Source organism: Humulus lupulus, chromosome 5, assembly GCF_963169125.1.
Source record: "Humulus lupulus chromosome 5, drHumLupu1.1, whole genome shotgun sequence".
NCBI classification, from domain to species: domain Eukaryota; kingdom Viridiplantae; phylum Streptophyta; class Magnoliopsida; order Rosales; family Cannabaceae; genus Humulus; species Humulus lupulus.
In genome coordinates, this window is record NC_084797.1 from 86,565,043 (window position 1) to 86,583,087 (window position 18,045).

At 40.2% G+C, this 18,045-nt stretch overlaps 1 long non-coding RNA gene across 1 annotated transcript; it reads left to right on the forward strand.

The window, feature by feature from the left end:
* The first annotated feature begins 2,762 nt into the window (after positions 1-2,762).
* Positions 2,763-5,659, forward strand: LOC133780488 (uncharacterized). The gene is made up of 2 exons (XR_009869360.1): positions 2,763-2,908; positions 5,460-5,659. It is a non-coding gene; the product is annotated as an uncharacterized LOC133780488 (long non-coding RNA).
* The last annotated feature ends 12,386 nt before the right edge of the window (positions 5,660-18,045 follow it).

The following is an 18,045-nucleotide window of genomic DNA, read 5'->3' on the forward strand; positions in this document are numbered from 1 at the left end:
CAGCGGGCTAAAATTACCAATTTACCCCAATCATGCAAACGGGGTCCACATGCATAATTATTTCACCTAACATGCATACTAACCACGTAGTCATGCACCTCAATGTTCAATTAGTCATATAACATGCTTTAAATCATAACCATGCATTAAACTCATAAAATCACACATAAATTCCATTATGCCCTCCTGGCACACTAATCAAGGCCCCTTAAGCCTTATTAGTGAATTCGGGTCGTTACAGAACTCGAGGCTCCGGAGGCTAGGACTTGGTCCGGAAGCCTTTGATCGCTCGATATTAATAGAATCCTATTTTATGGTTGTGACTTAGGTTATCACTAAGGGCCTGTAACCGGGATCATGCTCGAAGGTCGTTCTTATTTGCGCTTTCTTGGACCTAAGGTAAGAAAACTGCACCCAGAACGTGTTGTATGTGATTATGGCTTGGCCCATTTGTTATATATTAATATGATTAGGGCTTGGGCCCTAGGATTTGATATGTTAGACTATTGTTCTAAATTCTTGTTGATAAATGCTTAAGTGCTTATATTCGTTAAATGAACTCTATGGTTAGGGAAAGTGGCCCCGTTAAATGAATATGTTTAGTATTATGAAAATGGTTATCCAATGGGATTATATGATTAGCATGAGTATGTGCTTAATTGGTAGGGATGTGCCTATCCACATCTGTTTCTTATAAGTAAGGTATGTAATCCTGGATCAAGGCTTGACTTATAAGTCAAGGACGACAATAGCGCGTTGTACGTTGGTCGAGAGGCATTGGCCTAAACCAGCAATGTACTATTATGTTGATCCACTCTAAGGTCGAAGGTGAACCACGGGGGTTGGGATAGCTCTATTGCTAGTGAGACAGAGATAAGGGCGAGGACCCAGGTGACTCTATGGTCACGTAGCTAGGGCATAGGCCTGAGACTTGGCTTAAAAGCCAACTAGGTAGGGTTGCGGCCCCAAGTTGATCTAGTGATCTAGTGATTGAACGTATATGATATTGGTTATGAATTATTGTTACTGATTTTTATTGAATGATTATTTTAAGTTATATTCTTTGTTATTGAACGTTCTGTTTTCTTGCTGAGCCTTGGCTCACAGGTGCTATGTGGTGCAGGTAAGGGAAAGGGAAAGCCTGACCAGCCACAAGTTTGAGAGCTTCAGTAGCGGCGTGTGCATATGTGGCTTCTCGACCATCACAGTCGGGGTTATCTCATAGGAACTAGGGTTATAGCTCTATTTTGCCGCTTAGGCCAGGTGATATAACTTTTGATATGTATCTATCCTTTTTAACAGTTGAGTTGTAATATTTTGGGATCCCATGCTATATAAAACTTTTGGAATAAAATTCAATGGATCTTTGACAAAAAATTTTAACCCTAACCCAGTTACACGCTTTAAGCCAAATGACCTGATTAGCAGGTCTGACACAATTTTAAGTACACAGTGTAACGGTCCTTGATTAGGAGGGCATTACATACACTTCCTCCCATAAAGCATCTCATACGGATCCACTCTGATAGTTGCCTGATAACTATTATTGTACAAAAACTCAATCAAAGGGAGATATTTACTCCAAGATCCCACAAAATCTAGTACGTAGGCTCGCAACATATCATCCAGTATCTGAATCGTCCTCTTAGACTGTTCATCCGTCTGAGGATAATAGGTGGTATTAAACTGCAACTGTGTACCTATAGCCTTCCACAGGCTCTCCCAAAACATGGAGGTGAAGGTGGAGTCCCTGTCGGATACTATCGACCTCGGAACTCCGTGTAGTCATACAATTTCCTTCACATACAATTCAGCATATTGACCCACTATATATGTTATCCTAACAAGCAAAAAGTGGGCTGATTTTGTAACGTCCTGCATTTCGGGTACCTTTAAACGACTCGGGTCGGGATTTTTTCCCCCGGGTTAAGAATATTATTTTAAATAATATTATATTTTTGTTTGTAAGTATTCCATGAGTTATTTCTAGCCAAAATATGAATTTTGTGATTTTAAAAGTCAAGATAAGACTTTCGGTCCTGGACCGACACAAAAACCCTGATCGGGTAAAAAATCTCAGAAAATAAAACGAAAAATCATGACAATTATATTTTGGGCATAAAATACATTCATAAAAGTTAAAGTTTGGTCAAAAATAATAAACCTAAAATAAAATGGAAATTTTAAGGCATTTTGTGGTAAATGCCTAATTTTGCCGAAATGGGGAATTTTATTCCATGAATGGACCTTAGGTTAAATTTTATTATGTGATTAATTAAATTAAATGTGAGAGACATTTAATTTAATTAATTAATGTTAAGTTTGGTGATTAAAACTTAATAAGAGTGAAAAAAAGGTGTCAAAAGCCAATTTGGACTTTTCTTCTTATGAAACCTTTATTAACCTTTATTAAAAAAAATAAAAAAAAAAAATGAAATGATCATATATGGCAAAGGGTGGCCGGCCATGTGGTGTTTTAGAGTGGTGTGAACCCAAATGTTATAAAGTTTAACTCCCATTTAATGAAGAAGTCAAGTGGGCAAGTGGATAGAAAAGCACTTAAGTGCTTTGTGATATTTTGATGAGTTTTGTGAGCAATTCCCACACTAAGAACCGATCACTCTCCCTCTCTCATTCACTCACCTGATTTTTGGAGACCTCTCAAAGTGTTCTCTCCATTTTTCAAGCCGAAGAACACCAAGGAAACTTTGAGGCTAAGTCTTGGTCTAGGAAGTATTTTCCCTAAGGTAAACTTTCACTAATCTAGGCTTTTGTAAAGTTTTAAGCATAGAGTTTCAAATAGCTAATTGACTATGTTGTTGGGGGAAGTTTGTTAGGGTTTTTGAAAGGTTTTGAAGGAGTCAAAGCTTATAGGAAGGTCCAAACCTTAAGCAAGAACACCAAAGAGGTAAAAAGTTTACTTTTGATGATTTTGTTGTAGGGTTTTTAGTTTTAAGCATTATTTTGTATATCTAATGCTTAGAGTTTCTTGTTGATGATGTAATAAGGTTATGGTAGTTGTTTAATAATTTTTATGATGCATGTGTATTGATTTTTAAAAATGGGAACCAAAACCCCCAAGGGTTTTGTAGGATACCCTAAAACAAAACATGTTTTAAGTTGTGACTTCCAAGGGGTCAAGTAGCCACTGTATATTTTTTTTGTAAAATTAAATTGTACTGTTATGTTGTTGAGATTGAGTACATAAAATTGAGCTTTTGAAACACTAAAAAATTGAGTAAGTTATGCTATTTCAAAGTTTAGGTAAAAAAACTGTTTTTTCGTATTCTCATTTTCGGAACCAAGTTTGGACAGCCACTGTATAGGGCAAATGAACCCAGTTTTTTCTAAAATTTTGTGGACATATTTCTGGCATAACCTATTAGTCCACTGTAAAATTTGGTAAGAAAATATTGAACGGTTTGAAAGGTATTAACTGTCAAAGTTTGGAAAAAATAAGGACTTGAAAATAAGGTCATTTTTACCTCATTGTTGGAAAATGATTTCACCAATAAAAAATGCTCATTTTGACCTAAGATTTTACAAAGACCTAAATGGCATAACAAAAATGGAATTGGGGAATTTTGGTAACAATTGGGTAAGTAAATTTCAAGTTATGAACTAACGAAGTATGTAGTTAAAAATGTGAAAAATAGGTTTTTCACACTTAGTGTAAAAATGAGATTTTGGAACATAAGGTAAAAAGTAAAATTTTGTTTATTTCAAGATATAAATTGGTAAGTCTTGAAATCATATTTTCACTAAAATTACCCCTTTGAGTTTAAATGAATTATTTTTCTAGTAAGTAAAATTGATTAATTGCTTTTGGGAAAATTAATTAGTCAAGATGAGAAATTTATAACGGTTTTCCTAATTAAGACAAATTAGGCAATTTTCATAAAACGGTTTTTAGATATTAAAACCTTAAGAAAAATAAAAGGAAAATTTAAAGAGTTTATTTTCTTTAAAAATAATTAAGGAATTTATTTGTATTTTCTGGATATAATACCGGCTAAAATCTTACATATTTTAACCGACTAGTCGAAAGTGCGGGTTAATAGTGATACCTTGAAAGAGTAAGATTTTTAGCGGGTTGTGGGGAAATACCATTGTGATACCCGAGCCTAGGTATCGAGACCTTAGGATAGGTCTCCCCGAGACTTAGGGTTTAGTCTCGAATATTTTGTATAACTTTCCTTAATAGGTTTAAAACCAAATAAGGATTGTAAATCCTTACAAATGACTTTTATTAAAATGACCAAACTGCCCAAAATAATAATAATGAATTATGAGTGCCATAATTAATCCGAGTATACTGTATGGATAACTACAGTATTGGCTAAGCGTAACTGGACTGAACGTTGGAGGGTGAAAACTTGCTGAGCGCTAAGGACTCCAAGTAAGTCAACTTATATTGTATGGCTGCAACATGAAATGATTATTGTCTTGTATGTTAGTATAGGGATACATGCATATACATAGGCTGTGATAGAAAGTTGCTTAGAGACGTTAGTCTAGTGAGTGCTGATTTAGAAAATATGAACGGTAGAAGTCCGTCATATCCTAGACGGTTGATCCCCGTCACACTGCTTGATTTTATTTATGTCCGGTTCATTACCGAGACGAGTGGCCATGAGATGAGGATAAGCTGGTTAAACCTAGGGGCGCCAAGATAAATGGGACCTAGGGGCCCTCATGCTTACTTAATCATTAGACGGTTAGAATCCGAGCAAGTGCTCTGATAAGTTATTCCCGGATAGCAGCCGTGAATATTGGCCATTCCGTGAGAGTGCCTAGAGATACTAGGGGTTGCCAAGATAGAGTGAGGTTGAACACCCTAGGGGCAGCTGCTCACCAGCACCACTGATTAACATAGAAGTCTCCATAAAATCGTGTAAATTGGATTACACTCTTGAATATGTAGCGATGCCCTAGGTAACACGATAGTTACCCTTGATGAGAATATTTATTGGCTAGATCTTAGTGTGGGGACTCAGTTCTCTTTTACAGATTAGCAATTATGTTGGAGGGCGCGTTACGCATGAATTGTTGGAAATTGTCGAGCGTTGGTCTCGAATTATTTGGTGATATAATATATCTACTTGCTCTGGGATTTTCTGAGTGCAGGGATATAATTGTTGATAAGATATAGTTGTGATATAATATATCTGCTTGCTCTGGGATTTTCTGAGTGCAGGGATATAACTGTTGGTAAGATATAGTTGTCATATAATATATCTGCTTGTTCTGGGATTTTCTGAGTGCAGGATTTTTATCTAGATAGGAATTAATTTATCCTTGGTTATCAGGCATGACCATAAGTTTTCCAGGATGCTTTAGCATTCTTGAAATTGATTGTGTAGGGTCCGGATGGGTCCGGATCCCTATTTCTCTATCTGCTTTGTTTGAAAGTTGATCTTACTAAGCGTTTTCGCTTACCTAGTTGTTTCATGTTGTAGGTAAGTGCAAGGGCAAGGCAGAGCAGTGAGCGCTGGAGTCTTCCTTGCAAATGTACATGTGGACCGACCTTTTGGGAAGCCTTTTTATTTTTGGAAATGTTGTGTAATTTTCCTAAACTAGGCTCACTCTAATCTTTATAAAACATGTTTGTAATTAAATGTTAAGTATGGCCATACGACTTTTTAAAAAGTTTTTTTTTTTCTATGGGTTTTTGAGACATTTTGTTAAATGAAAACATTTATATTTCCGCATTATCGAGTCTTGAAAATCCGGGTCGTTACAGATTTGGTGTAGCAATCCACAATCACCCACACTTAATCATGCTGCCCCACAGTCTTAAGTAATTCCACCACGAAGTCCATGGTGATATCCTCCCATTTCCACACTTGAATCCCTAAAGGCTGTAGCAACCCTGCTGGTCTCTGATGTTCAGCCTTTACCTGCTTACAATTCAAACACTTGGCCACATAATCCACCACATCGCTCTTCATTCCCAACCGCCAATACAAGTTTCTCAAATCTTGGTACATCTTCCTCATACTTGGATTTAAGGAATAGGGAGTGGTATGAGACTCATCAAGAAACTCTCGCCGGACTCCTGAATCTATCAAAATATAAATCCGACCTTTGTACCTCAGTAAACCCATCTTTGAAATAGAAAAGTCCTTAGCCGCTCTAGCTATGATGCCCTCAGTGTTTTCCCTCAACTGGGGATCCCCCCTGTGCCTCCATGATCCTCTCAAGGAGTGTGGACTGAAGAGTGATGTTGGCTAGCTGACCAACTACCAACTCAACACCTACTCTAGTCATCTCTTCAGCTAACATATCTGATATCTGCCTCGAACTGAATAATTGTCCTGGGCCCTTCAGACTCAACGCGTTGGCCACCACATTGGCCTTCCTAGGATGGTATAAAATGTCGCAATCTTAATCCTTTACCAATTCCAACCAACTCCTCTGGCGCAGTGTATAGCACTTCTATCCATACAAATAATGCCTCGAAACCTTTAGTGCAAATACCACCTCTGCCAATTCCAGATCATGTGTGGGATACCTTTTCTCATACTCCTTCAGCTGTCATGACACATAGGGTATCACATTTTCGGCTTGCATCAATACACAACCCAAACTCTATCTGGAGGCATCACATTAGACTACAAACTTCTCATTGTCTGATGGTGATCATTCACCACTTCAACTCCTTGAAACTATTCTCACACCAGACTGTCCACGCATACTAAGTCTTCTTACCCATCAATTCGGTCAATGGTGTCGCTATTCTAGAGCATCCCTTAACGAACCGCTGATAGTACCCGGCGAATCCCAAAAATATTTTAACCTCGGGTACACTGCTCGGCCTGGGCCAATCTCTCACTGTCTCAATCCTACTTGGGTCCACCAGAATAACCTCTTTACTGACAATATGGCACAGAAAAGTTACTTGGGGTAACCAAAATTCACATTTGCTGAACTTAGCATATAACTTGTTCTCTCTCAACTGTTGTAGTACCAGGCGAAGATGTTGCTCGTGCTCTGCCTCTAATTGAGAGTACACCAATATGCCATCAATGAATATGATCACAAACTTGTCAAGATAATCCCTGAAGACCCTATTCATTAAGTCCATAAAGTTTGTTGGGTTGTTGGTTAATCCAAAGGACATGACTAGGAATTCATAATGTCCACACCTCATGCGGAATGCAGTCTTTGGTATGTCCTCCTCTTTAATCCTTTACTGGTGGTAGCCTGACCGAAGGTCAACATTGGAGAACACTATCTTCCCATGTAGCTGGTCAAACAAGTCGTTGATCCTGGGCAGTGGGTACTTGTTCTTAATGGTTAACTTGTTCGGCTCTTTGTAGTCAATACACATCCTTAAGGATCCATCCTTCTTCTTGACAAACAACACTGGAGCACCCCATGGTGAAAAACTCGGTCTGATGAATCCCAAATCTAGTGACTCTTGCAATTGAATCTTTAGTTCCTTCAACTTTACTAGAGCCATAATATAAGGTGTCCTAGATACTGGCTCCGCCTCTGGCACCAACTCTATGATGAACTCGATCTCTCGGTATGGTGGCAACCCTGGCAAGTCTGCTGGGAACACATCAGGAAATTCACATGCTAATTTGGTCTCATCCAGTCCAAAAGAAACAACTCTAGAAGTATACACAATGTTCGCTAGGAGTCCTATGCAACCCTCTTTGATTAGGTCTCTAGCCTTCAGTGCTGAAATCATAGGTACTCGTGGTCCACCAACTGTCCCCAAGAATACAAAGGATACCTCCCCTTCGAGTTCAAAGGTCACCATCCTGCGCTTGCAGTCAATCGTTGCCCTGTACTTTGATAACTAATCCATCCCTAGGATCATATCAAAGTTGTCCATCGCTAACTTAATCAGGTCCACAAATAAGTCTTTACTGTCTATCTCTACTGGTAATGCTCTAACCCATCTCCTAGAGACTACCAATTCCCCAGTCGGCAAAAAAGTCTTGAATTCCTTACCATAAAAATAACTAGGTCTACACAACTGATCTATCACCCTAGCAGATACAAATGAATGAGTAGCCCCTGAATCAATCAATGCAGCAAATGAAGAATCGACACTAGAAATCTGACCTGTCACGATCGAGGGGCTAGCCTCAACATCCGTTTGGGTCAAGGTAAATACTGTGACACGAGTGAGGTTGTCGCTCTATTTCAGCTCTTCCTTCATGTCTTGTGGGCAGTCCTTCTTCAAATGACTAATGATCCCAAAAGTAAAGCAGGCCCTAATCCTGCACTCTCCCTAATGTTGTCGTCTGGACTGAGGACACATTGGGAAACTCCTCCAGTTGACTCCCCCACCCTAACGACCACCGAGAGCACCCCATGCCCTCCTATCTAAACCAGGAGGAATAAAAGAATCTGGTGCCTTTCTCTTCTGATCACTAGGGCCACTATCTCGGCTAGATCTAGTAAAAGGAAGCACCCTCCTCCGAGCATCGTGCCTAGCAGCACCCTCTCTCCATATTTAATCCTCGGCCCCCTTAGTAGTAAGGGCCTTCTCCACTAACTATGCATAGGTGGTAGTTCAAGGATCCAATGTTTTCTTAATGTCACAAGCGATCATAACGTTCAATCCCCACATAAAGCAGTCCCTCCATGCCATATCAGTTGGCACCAAGTCTGGCACGAACTTTGCTAACCAGTTAAACATCAAAACATACTCTATAACCATCATCCAGTTCTGAGTTAGATTAACTAACTCGTCTACCTTTGCAGCTTGAACTGCAACACTATAATTTTCTCATTGAAAATGTTTATGAATTCTTTCCAAGTCATAACTACCACATTCCTCCTTTAGGACACAACATCCCACCAGATGTGGGTGTCCTCTCTCAACATGTAGCCTTCTGCAGAACTTGTAACCCAATAACCAGAGGAGGGGCCTGCTGCCTCAACTATCGTTACTCTTCTTCTGTTTGATAAGTCAGATTCCATCTCGAAAAATAACTGTTGCCAATTTGGTGGGGCAAGTGGAGGGTCCTGACCCTAGTTTTCATCCTCGACCCTATTGTTGCGAAGTCTGATTGATCATCGAGGCATTGCAGCAATTTGTCTCCTGTGGATGCCAAAATTTCAGTTGCACGAGAACCCCGCCTTGTGCACATCAAAATATAGGCTCGAGATGGAAACGACCAAGCTAGACCTTCCACCTTGTGCTAAAGGACTCGTGATAGGACCTAGTGAGACATGGCATCGTGCCACAGACCCCGTCTCTCGCCCCTCGCACGCTCTGCCTCGCGGAAGCGTCTCGCGAGGGCATCCGCCTGCTCTTTCTCATACGAGCATCTTGCGAGGCCCCTTGCATACTCCACCTTATGCCAATGTGTCATGAGGGCACCTGCCTACTTCACCTCATGAGGCTGCTCGCACGCTCTGCCTCGCGTCAGCATCTCATGAGGGCGCATGCCTAATCCACTTTGTGCTAGTGTTTCGTGAGGCCCTTCGCATGCTCCACCTCACACCAGTGTCTTGTGAGGGTCTTGCATCCCAGGCTTTTTGGGATTGTGCCCTCCCTGACGACATATTGGGTCTTCAATAATTGAAGTTCGTAGAATTAGGGAGCCTTGCGGGGATGAAAACCAACGTATGACCAAAAGAGCTCGTACATGTGTGGAAAGCGCAGAAAAATAGTGCACCTTGTCCACCCTAGGTACAAAATACGTACGGGGGTATGGCACTGGACACTCGTGATGTCTGATCCTAATCTCCACACTGGACAAGTAGTGGTCATACGATTAAGGTACATGATGTGGTCCTTCCCAGCCAGCCTCTGACGTTCGTACTAAACAAATAGAGGAGGTACAACTAGGTACTAAAATTGAGGTGCTCCCGCAGACCCTTGGCGTGTACTGAAGCCAACCATCACACTCCTGGCACCACTACCATTCGTAGATTGCATATCTAGGGTCATGTTCCCCTTGGACCTCCATGTACAGTGAGCCAATAATGCTCTCCTATAAATATGGTCTCCCTTCACCTAAGAAAGGGATCAAATTTTAGAAGTTTTGTAATCAGCCATTGCTAATGAATACACACATTCTACATTCACTCTATTTTCCATTCTAAAATTCTAGCATTTACGTGTTGTGTTCTTAATACCATCAAAAAGTTTGCTTGAAGTTCAACTTATTTAGGTTCGCTTCTTTTACAACTCACAAAGTTCTTGATCTAACTTAGTTGACGAGTTATTACTATCAACAGTTTGGCGCCGTCTGTGGAAAGGATAAGTGTCAAGCCACTGTTCTTCTATTGATTTCGGTAGGGAAATATGCCAAGATGTTCTAAGTGTTTGAGAGAACCATGAGAGGTTGAGGTCCACCTGGACGAAGATCAGCTGAAAGCTACCATGAGGAACCCTCCACCACCCAAAAATGTGGATGCACCAAAGGAGCCCAGGGCTCCTAAAGATGAAAGGGAGGCTTCATCCCTAGTTGTCCAGCCTGATGGAGACTGTCCAAGACCAGCGGCTGACCCTACGGGTGGCGTAGGAGTGTTTCCTCCTCCAAGGCCACCACATGTGCCAAACTCCGGCAGGCAAAATCCAGGTCCTTCAACGCGCAGACCCGATAAGATTCCGCGAGTACATTACATAACCTCAAGCTCTAGGAATTGATTCTACGAAAATGAGATATGCAAGTTACACCAAAAGAATAAAAGGCGAGAAACCACCTTAGAAAATATGCAAGAGGTGTTAAATGGCCTGTTACAGGGAAAGTCAAGCATGCCTTTTCCTAAGCAAAAGGAGAAAGGCCATGAGGGAGGAGAGACCACAGTCCCTGTGGATGATGGGAGGAATCAACCCTCAACTAGCATTACCCCTCAGCCAAAAAGCAGCATGAATGTCCCAGGTAGGCGAAGCAACCTAAAAGGTCAGAGTGGAGGAAATACGCTATCCCTCAAAATGAAGTTGAGGTCACTTCAAGGGAAACACCCCCAGACTTGAGGGAAGAGCTCAACATGAGAAGGATGGATGAGAGGACCACACCTCTTGTGGCCTCTGCGGAAGAAGAAAGGAAAGGAAAGGCCAACCCATCCAACTTGAGAGATTCCTTGAACAAAAGGAGACAAGACTTAAACACTGAGATGCAAAGCCTACGGAGCAAGATAATCACTGCATCTGGGGGGCACACTGTTGATGATGAGTTTGATTACAAACCACCCTTCACAAGATAATTCCAAACCGTGCAGCTTCCAACCAACTTTAAAGAGCCTCACATGACCTCTTACGAGGGCAATACGGATCCAAAGTACCATCTTGATGCGTTCAATGACCTAATTAAGTTAAGGGGAATTAATAGCAAATTTAGATGCCACTGCTTTCCTATCACGTTAAAGGATCTTGCGTACAATTTGTTCAAGAGACTCAAGCCAGGGTCCATCAGTTCTTGGCAACAATTTTCTGTCAAATTTCTTAAGCAGCATCACGCTATGCGTGATTACACCATGCCAGACACCAACCTCACTAACGTAAAACAAGGAGAAGACGAGATCCTAAAGAGCTATATCCATATGTTCAATATTGAGGCAACCAAAGTAGGAAGCCTGACCCGAGGGGAGTTAAAAATGGCCATTAAAGCTGAGTGCGCCCGGGTAGTAAGCTGTGGGACAACATGATAAAGAGAGAGGTCACTGACTTAGAAGATTTCTATGAACGGGCACAAAAATACATCCACGTTGGGGTTGGTCAGAAGAGTCTTAAGGTTGGGAAGAGCAAGCCTGTAACGACCCAAAATCACTAATAAAGCTTAAGGGCCTTGATTAGCGTGCTGGGAGGGCACAATTGGTTTATGTGTGAATTAAATAGTTTAATGCATGATTTTGTGATAAGTATACTTGTATGGTTATATGAATATACATGTGATTATATGTTATAATTATGAGGACCACATTATTATGTGGGTAAATCTGCAGCATGCGACTTGAGACGATCCTAGGGAGCTTGTTAGCGGGAAAGTCATAATAGGGCTTAATACTTGACTTGGGGCAAGTCAAGGGGTATTTCAGGTATTGGATGGTTATTTAGGTTATCAGGTTATGGAAATAAATAATTGGAGATATATTTGAGGTTAGGAAGCTTAGGTGGGAATACTGGGGAATTTTACCATTTTGCCCTCGGGGATGTTTCCGGTACCCCGAGCCTCGGGATTGACTTAATTGTTTAAGGATAGGTAGACAAAATTTTAGAAAATGGTACAAAAAATAACCAAACCGACCTTCTCTCCTCTTCTCTTTCTCTCTCAAAGGAACCACAAAGAACCAAGAAGAACTTGGCTGAAATTTAGAGAATTGGAGCTGTGATTTAGGAGATTAGCTCCAGGATTGGCTAATGATTCAATCAAGAATTAAGGTAAGCCATGAGCTTTATGCATGGTGGTTAAATTCTGTGGTTATGGAGGAGTTTTGAGGTGTTTATGGGTTTTGACATTGAAGGACTGAATTGAAGCTTGGAACTTGGGAGTTAGCTCAGAAATCTCTTAGAGAGTTGGTTCATCAGAGAAGGTAAGCTCGAATTTATGAGTTAATGATAGAATCTTAGTGATTTCTTGACTGGTTTCGATGTTTTTAAGCATTTGTGTTTCAGAGATTGAAGTGGGATTTTGGTGAGCTTCTAGGCTAAGTTTTTGCTGGGTTGTATTGCTGGAATTGTGTTAGAAGTTTTGTGATAATTGAGTCGTGGAATTGGGATAGTTTTGGATGGTTTTGAGTGAGATTTGAGAGTAAAAAATGGTGGTTTTTCTGGGTTCGAAGGGGTCGGGCCGCAACATAGTTCTTGGAGCACCACGGCCCTCTGAGGCTGATGGGTGCTGAAGATGGAGGGCGGGCCGCGACATGGGGCATGTAGGGCCACGGCCCATGTCTGGTTTTGGGCAAGGGTGAGCCTCTGGTTGGGGCCATGCTGCGGCATAGGGAGGCTGAGCCGTGGCCCTTAAGGAAATTAGGGTTTTGGGGATTTTAAGCATTGGAATTTAACCTATGGTGCTCGGGATCGAATCTACTACCGCATTTGGTGGAATCCGATGTTCCGGAGACTAGAACCTTATCTAGAAGCCCTTTTACAATTATTAATGGTATCCCTTATCTTGGTTGTGACTAGGTATAAGCTAGGGGCTCGAGAAATGGATCATGCTCAAGAGGCATCTCACGTAACCAGTACACTTGGAAATTAAAGGTAAGAAAACTATACTCGATTGTGAATTGATAATGGGTCTAAGGGCTCCCTATCTTGTATGCTTATTGAAGGATGGTATTATGCCATGTGAATAATAAACAAATGGCCTAAGGGTGCTAGAGTGTACATTAGCACACAGGGTGTAGCTTAGCCACTGGTAGTTGAGGACAGTTTATTATGCACTGAGCTTGGTTTAAGAGGACCAGAGTCAGTGGAGTAAACAGAGTGTGCGACCTAAAGGCGTTGACCCTGCTTTTCATGTGACTTGATTGTTATTAATGATTGAAGGATTTGTCGTGCTGAATAGTTGAGTGTTTGTTTGTTGATTCTCTAGTAATATCTGTGGACTATGTGATTAATGTCACATGCTTTAAGGATTACTCAATTGTTATCAATATTTTTACTAGAACGTTATGTTTTCTTGCTGGGCCTTGGCTCATGGGTGTTACATGGTGCAGGTAAAGGCAAGGGCAAGCTTGATCAGCCTTGAGTCGGAGAGCTCTGAGAGTAGAATGTACATGATCAGCTACTGAACCACAATGGTTGAGGAGGAGGCAGGAACAGGAGGATCATAAATGTATGTTTTGCCCTTAGAGTGGCTAGCGGTTGTTTGTACTCTAAAAATTTTGTAAACTGAATTTCAAACACTGTTTCTTTTATGATCCCTTATGTAAAACATTTCATTATATGAAATGTATATTTTATGACCAAAACCTTTTAACCCTAGTTCATTAGTGATGTCAGTGACACGATTTTAACTAAATAACTTGATTAGCAAGTCCCGAACCTTTATAAATACACAGTGTAACGGTCTTGGCTACCCAGGGCGTTACAACTCGGTATCAGAGCATCCTAGGTTTAAGGTCAAATAACCGCTTACATCCCGACACCTAACTAATCACCAATTATTTACCTCAATGTCAAATAGCCTCCAATATATTTCCCAAATTTCCAGAAATACCCCTAGGCTCCCCCGAGTCGGGTATAAATCCCCACCGTGACATTTCCGCTAAATCGCTCACTAGGAACGCCTTGAATCACAAGCTGCAAATATATCCACATAATAATTTGGTCTCAACAATTTATCACAAATATTACATTTATGCCCTCAACGGGCCAAAATTACGAATAAGCCCTTTTAATCTAATCAGGCCCTACATGCATACTAATACAAATAATCATGCATCTCATATATCCAAATAATCATGTAAGCATGTTGATCACATAATCATGCATTTAATCATTTAATTCACACATAATCCAGTTATGCCCTCCCGGCACACTAATCTAGGCTCTTAAGCCCTATTAGTGATTTTGGGTCGTTACAAAAATAATGTTTAGAAAATATGTTACAACTCAAAAATATAATTACGGTTGACCTAAGTGACAAAGCAGTTCATTTTATTACATTTCCCAAAATAACCCTAGTTGTGGTAGCCAGGTAGGCCGAACATGTACTCGTCATTCCATGATCTCCGTACTCGTGATTGGTCAACCTTTCTTTTGCCTTTACCTAGACCATAGAGCACCTGTGAGCCGAAGCCCAGCAAGAAAACTCAATGTATAACTATTCACATATATATATATATATCAATCCATAATAAGTAGCAAAACTGTCAACAAACTAAACACATAGCGACCTACGCCAACCCAAGTGCTCTACCAAGCCCTAGGTCCGTGGTGTTCACCAAGCAGGTGGATACAACACCCTTGGAGGGTCTCTCCCTAGTGGTCTGCACTGAGCTTGCTCAACACCGATCCCGACTTCTTACCATTCTTGGGTTTCGCAATTCATTCATAAACAAGCATATCACACCATAATAATCACATATATTCACACATATATTAAACATGAACAATAAGGTCGTGCCATGAAACACAAGCAATAGGGCCATGCCCTGCTCTATGGGTACAACAATTTTCTTACCTATGTCCTCTGCGATCTTGAGCACAGTCCTCTAACCGGAGCCTCGTTGAAAACCTAGTCACAACACATTCATAATAACCATCCATCAAACCTCAAACTAATTAATAACTTCAAAATATTAATCTAGCCTATGGGACCTTGGATCCTACCAAGTAGTGTAGTAGAATCCTTCCTGGGCCTTAACATTCGAGTTCCCGAGCCCAAAACCTACATTTCCCCTTTTTTTCCATTTTGGGTCGTGGCATGCCCTCTAGGGTCACAGCTCGCTACAAGTCAGAGTGCAAAGCCTTCTCTGCTGAAGGACATGGGCCATGACACGCTAAGCCATGTGCCGTGACACCTGGGCAATCTCAGGGCTCCCAAAGTCCTTTCGCACTCACGGGTCGCGGCGCATGTAGAACAGGGCCGCAACACGAGTCCCAGAAACCCATAAACCAACAATTTTTGTTATGTTTTCGCCGAGCCTAAATACATAATTCATACTCAAAACACCAACCAAACATAGAATTAAGCCTTGAATCCTTATTCACACTGCCTAAATATCTCAACCATCCCATAAAAAATTCCATACACTTATGAAACACCCAAAACCAATCTTGGAATCCTCTCACATCCAAGCCTATAATTCTAACATAATTCAAAAGAATTATACAAAAAAGATTAAGCTTAGGCCCTTACCTCTAACATATGTTCAACGTTGAGCTAATCCCCAAGCACAACAAGTCCAATCCTCCAATTCTTTAGCCTAGAATCCTCAAAGTTTCATCATAACCTTCAAGCACCATAGAGAGGGAGAGAGAATCGAGTGAGAGAGAGTGTGTGTGTGCTTAGAGTTCTGTTTCCTTCTTTTGTTTTCTTAATTCCAGTGTTTTCTCAAAGCCACTCAGCTGCCTAAGTCTATCCCAGCTTCCTAATCACCAAAACACCCCAATGTCTATCCTCAATTCTTTAATGGCATCAAGGGAAATTCCGTCAATTACCACATCCCGCTAAATCCTCGAGTGTTCCAGTAAATCCCCATTTAATCCCCAATATACTTAAACAATCTCTAAATCATTACACGTTACCCAGTAACTCATGAGCATCCAGTGTGTTCCCAAAATACCCCTAGGCTCCTCTCGAGCCGGGTATTCGACCCCGTTGTGACTATTTAGCTAAACCGCTCCCTAAGACCGTCTCGGATCGCAGATCACAAATATATCACCACACCATTGTGGTATCCATCACAACATACAAATATATTTGATTTATGCCCTCAACAAGCCAAAATTACAAATATGCCCCTAATTGCCAAACTTGGCCCACATGCATATTTAATTCACCTAACACATGGATTTCTAATCACATAATCATTTAATTTATACATTAGCATAATTAAATCAATTATTGCCATCCCAGCACGCTAATCAAGACCCTAAGCCTTATTAGCAAATTTGGGACGCTACACACCATTAAGAACTAAATTAGCAATAAGCAAATCCCTTTTTTTTTTCATTTTTTTCATTTTATAATTCAATCATTCCCCTTTCTTAGGAACCAAACAACATTTTAATCAGGCTTTAGTGGAGGAGGTTAATACTTGGCTGAGATGAAATAAGTTTGTGGTTTCAACTATTGAGCCTCCACGATTGACCCCAAAGTCGATCCCCTGCTGAACACTCAAGCCTCAACCCCAATGAGCCCCATATTGAAAGCCTAAACCCCAGCCCCACCGAACCTTTAGCCAACACTCAAGATGTCTTCCAATATTCATTGTCATGTTCTTTGCCTCGGCAAAGTGAAGAGCCTTGGGTATTGGTCGGATGTTTGACTGCCAAAAATGGAGGAAGGATGTGTTGTTGTCATCCTCTATGCTTGTGGCCGCCGAAATCGTTACAGTCACTACCATAATGGACTAGTCACCACTGTCTTCACGAGGAGATGCCAAGAAGTCTAGGTGAAGCTGAGATGTCATCTTCTTTGTCGCGCAACAGCTGGGGAGGAAATGAAGAGTCGATGATTGTGACGATGTCTGCTATTGATTTTTTTTTTATAATCGTTAGGGTTTTTATCTTAAGGTTTATTTTTTTATAATTTTTTTAAATAAATATTTGTATCTTAATATTCGTATAAAATTTAATTAATTAAATATATAATATACTAAATAAATTAGTAATAACTAAATTAAATACAACTAAAAAGTTTTGACAAAAAAATATATAATTAAAAATTTTTGACAATTATTTGAATAACTCATTTTCACCAAAAAAATTTAATTTTTATATAATAATTATTTGGTGTTTTAAATTATTAATTTATTTTTATGAATATATCAAAATATATTCAAATTTAATTAGTAGTCGATCAAAAATTGTATTGGAATAGACAATAATTTGTATTGAAATGTCGTCTCATGTTAAAAGTAGACAATCATACTAAAACCGTTGTCTAATGTAAGTTTTAATTCGCATGGCACACTAGTTTAAGAGCATATGTTGTATCGTGTATAATTTTAACAAGAGACATCAATTGTACTACAAATGTCATCTTATGTGTGTCATCTAAGTATAGTTTTGTAGTAGTGAGATGTCACAGCAGGCTTACGTGCCTCATCCTCAACAACTTCCACGTGCACCTTCAAAAGAACAAGAGCTATCTCTCGCTGATATAATTAAAACTTTAGTCACTACTAATATGAAATTTCAACAGGGTCTTGTACAATTTTAGCAACTCACACATGAAATTCTTCAGAGTAATAATGTATCCCTACAGAATTTGGAGAATTACCAACAAAATTGCTGCACCTCCGAGCAATGTTGGCGTTCAAAATTTTAGAGAATTACCAACAAAATTGGAGAGTAATCCAATAAAGAATGATAGCGACCTAACTCTCCAAAGTGGTACCCAATTTGACTCATCACCTCACATGGAAACAACATTAGATCTAATTCCAACTTAAGAA